This window comes from Ursus arctos, unplaced genomic scaffold, assembly GCF_023065955.2.
Source record: "Ursus arctos isolate Adak ecotype North America unplaced genomic scaffold, UrsArc2.0 scaffold_2, whole genome shotgun sequence".
NCBI classification, from domain to species: domain Eukaryota; kingdom Metazoa; phylum Chordata; class Mammalia; order Carnivora; family Ursidae; genus Ursus; species Ursus arctos.
This window is the reverse complement of record NW_026622874.1, coordinates 88,165,393-88,169,844: the sequence shown is the minus strand read 5'-3', so window position 1 is coordinate 88,169,844 and position 4,452 is coordinate 88,165,393.

Below are 4,452 nucleotides of genomic sequence, written 5' to 3'. Positions count from 1 at the left end.
GGAAACACTGAATTTTCAGTTCACCAAAGCCCTTTCTCTGCTCAGCTTCTGCAAGTGTGCGTCCCGGGCTCACCTTGTCGGACCTGGGCGAGGTTCCCGTTCCCCGAGCGCCAGGGTCACTCATCCAGCCAACCAATCAAAATCTCCGTCCTTTCTGCCCCTTAAAGGACTTAGCTTTCCGAAAGATTGTGCCAAGTGGGGCGGGACTCAGCAAATTTAGCAGGTGGGCGGGACGCTGGGGTGGTTGCCTAGATCACCCGCGAGCTTTACCCCCGCGGAGAGAGAAAAGGGGCGGGGTGTGGAAGCGGACTTCCCGCCCCTATCACGGCGCGGCTTGGGATTGGCTCGCCACTATCGGGCCACGCCCCCAACCGGGCTCTAGCCACTCCCCCAGCGGTTCGCTGCCACCGGCCGGGTTCCCAGACTCCCGCCTGGCGGGAAACCCTCAGAGGCCGGGACACAGGCGCCCTTCCCCGGGTAATCGCCCTGGGCCGGCGCGGGGAGATGTGCCTCAGCCCCCGGGACCCTGCGATCACAGGTTCCCCGGTTATTCATTGAGGCTGCGGTGCCAGCCCGGACATCCGGATCCAGGGCCAGGAAATCCCGAGAAACCTCGTCCCAGGGCGGGCCCCTCGCCTAAGCCGCTGTTAAAAGAGGGATTGGATTCAGTAGGATCTCCGAGGAGCCCGCCCCGTCAGACAGATCCTTTTCTTCACGGAAGTCCCTGGGCTTCTGTGGGCTTTGGCTTCCTCAAGTGTAGATGGATAGGCATCGGGAAACCCAGACCTGGCCCCAGCTCCGGCACTCACTTGCTGTGTGGCCTTGAACAAGTCACAACCTGTTTGTAGGCTCGTTCCCTCAACGCACTGTGAAGGGGATTGGACTCGATGTCCTCTAAGGTCCCTTTTGGTTCTTCCTAGTTATGAAGCAGCCTTGATAACACGTGTAAAGTTTCTTTGTAAATGTTCAACGCGTATACCTATTGCAAGCGATTTACGTTGCTCTCTGCTCATCCTCCTTCACTTCTGTGCCCAGAAGCTCCAGGAATGAATGAAAAGTCTAGAACGGCACCTAAACATTAAATAGGGACTGTTAACAGATACTGAAGGGGTGAAAGCCTGCAGCTCAGGAGATGATGCTGGAGAGGAGAATGGAATAAATCCCCTCACTTGACAGAAGGGAAAACTATGAGAGTAGTTAAGTCGGGCTGCTAATAGGAAGAAGCTAGGTTTTCTGGCTTGACTGCATGATCCGTCCCTTTACACGTAGTGTCAGCAAACAGAAGGCATAAACATGTAAAAGCAGGTAAAGAGGGACGCCTGGGTGGCTCAGTCGGTTAAGTGTCTGCCTTGGGCTCGGGTCACCACGTCAGGCTCCTTGTTCAATGGGGAGCCTGCTTCTCCGTCCGCCTGCTGCTCCCCCTGCTTGTGCTCTCTCTGTCTCTCTCTCTCCCTGATTAATAAATAAATGAATAAATAAATAAATAATATCTTTTAAAAAGCAGGTAAAGAAATTGTCCAAAGAAATAAAAGCAACTTAGTTTGTAATTTTAATTTAAGTCTTTTCAATTTAAGTAGAAACTTCCCACTTTCATGTACTTAAGATTTGTATCTTGCCTACCTTTGGGGTGACCTACAAAGCAGAAACAGAGCAATAAAAAATAAAACAGAAGCAAGTTATTTCCCTCTTCTGCTTTTCCTGTTACCCTTATCTCCCCAGAAGAGCTTCTCAACTTCTGATGTTCCCAAACCCCCCTTTGTAGTATTCTTCAGTGATCATCCATCTACCTTCCAAAAAGAAAAAAAGAAAAAAAAAAAGCCAACTAAAGCCAAAACCTCCTGCTCCAGCCACCACTTTGCACGCTGCCTGGCTCCAAGTCACCGAGGGAAACGTGCTGGCTCCCCTGCTCACCGGCCACCTCATTTCTTGTCCACCCTGGATGGAATGAGAGTAAAGAAGCGAAGGATGTGGGGTGCCTGGCGGGCTCAGTCAGTGCGACTCTTGATATGGAGTTGCGAGTTCAAGCCCCACACTGGGTAGAGAGATGGCTTTAAAAACTCTTTTAGGGGCGCCTGGGTGGCGCAGCGGTTAAGCGTCTGCCTTCGGCTCAGGACGTGATCCCGGCGTTATGGGATCGAGCCCCACATCAGGCTCCTCTGCTATGAGCCTGCTGCTTCCTCTCCCGCTCCCCCTGCTGTGTTCCCTCTCTCGCTGGCTGTCTCTATCTCTGTCGAATGAATAAATAAAATCTTTAAAAAAAAATAAAAAATAAAATAAAAAATCTTTTAGGGGCGCCTGGGTGGCACAGCGGTTAAGTGTCTGCCTTCGGCTCAGGGCGTGATCCCGGCGTTCTGGGATCGAGCCCCACATCAGGCTCCTCCGCTAGGAGCCTGCTGCTTCCTCTCCCACTCCCCCTGCTTGTGTTCCCTCTCTGGCTGGCTGTCTCTGTCAAATAAATAAAATCTTTAAAAAAAATCTTTTAAAAAGATGGGAGGATACACATGGCAGAAAAGGGGTGAGTCTCACACGATATTGAAGAAGTGAGAGAGAAAATCAGAAAGAACAAAAGGGAATGCTGAGAAGGAAAAGAAATCAACATGGATCTTTTGTGATTTTTCCTCCTCCTGGGCTACTTCAGAGACGGCAGATAGTGTGTAAGTGGCTTTCCTCCTGTTCTGGGCTGTCTTCTTCTTGGAGGGCACATCATGCGGGGGGCTGTTCCACATCTTAGAGAAGTCTCCCCGCCCCCCGCCCCGCCTCCCTCTCCGAGACCTCCAACACCTTCCCGGTCCTCCACACTCCCTAGCTCACTTTGTTTTTCCCTTATTTGTTATCTGTCTTCCTTAGAATTTAACCTCTGTAAGGACAGGAATTTGGGGGCTTTGGTTTTAATTTTTAGCTGTTTTGTTCTCAAGTGTATCTAACAGGATCTAGAAGAACCCAGAGTTAGCTCTTTATTTACTCAATACTCAATATTTATTGAACGAGTAAATCAATGAATGAATGAACTACAACATGCTGGGAAAGTCTTAAAAGAGTATGTTGTAAATCTGACAGATTCGTAGCTCTGAGGCAAGCCAGAAAAAAAGCCTTTTTTTTCCCCCTCATTTGGACCCATCTTAAAGCGCGGATACGTGCGCGTGTGTGCGCACACACACACACCCACACACCCACACCCCTCTAGAGTTCAAGGAGAGAGTTCCAGAACGACATTTGAGTGGAAAGGGACTGGCATGATGAACTCCTAACTCCTAAGTTAACAGTTTTTTCTCACTGGATCATGGAGATATAGAGAGAGCAGAAACACGTTTTTTTTCTTCTTTTCTTTTAATATTGTATTTTTTAAAGTAATCTCTACACCCAGTGTGGGGCACCAACCCACAACCCCAAGACAAGGAGTCGCATAATCCTCCGACTGAGGCAGCCGAGCGCCCCTCCAGTCACCTTTCGGACTAGCGGGACTGGTTTCTGATCCAGCTCCAGCTCTCAGAATCAGTTAAACGTTTGCACAATTACGTAACATTCTAAAGCCTCACTTCCTCTTTCTGCACAAGAGGATAATACCTTCACGGTTGTAAGGATTCAGTGAGATAAAATATGAAAGTGGCTGCCAGTCCCTGGCATGCAATAGGTGTTTAATTATTGCTTTCTCTCTCTGCCTTTTTTTGGGGGGGAGGGCAGGAAACTACTTTTCTCTCCTGTGACTTTCTCCTGTGAATACAAGCTTGTCCTCAAGAGTTTAAAGCTACATTGTCAGTTTGATTTTTTTTTTAAGATTTTATTTATTTATGTGACAGAGAGACAGCCAGCGAGAGAGGGAACACAACAGGGGAGTGGGAGAGGAAGAAGCAGGCTCCCAGCAGAGGAGCCCGATGTGGGACTCGATCCCAGAACGCCAGGATCACGCCCTAAGCCGAAGGCAGATGCTTAACGACTGCGCTACCCAGGCGCCCCTGATTTTTTTTTTTTTAATCCGGTTTTCGCTTTGGACTTCTAAAGACTTTTGAAGATATATATTAACTTTAAAGTATAATTTTTAATTCGTTAGGATGGGATTTAAAGAAGGATGTGAGAGAAAGTTAGTGAATGGGGGTTCGGTTTGGCACATTTTAACCAGAACCCTGAGCAGGGGAATGCTGAGTCCCCAGGCCCTGCCCCAAATCCCTCTTGAGACGGAGTTTTGCTTTGTTTTTTGCTTTTAAATAATGGAATTAAAGTACACATAGCATAACATTTGCCACCTTCCTATTGCTAAGTGGACAGTTCAGTGGTGTTAAAGACAAGCTGAGCGTAGGAGCGCAGGATTCAGCCCACTTGGACTTGAACTCCTGGCTCAGCCCATTACTACGTGGCCTTAGGCAAGTCGCTGGGCACTGGAGCCTCAGCCTTATCAGGGATACAGCATTTTCTCCACGGCGTTGCAGGGCTGGAAGGAGGCCACAGGGTCGAAGC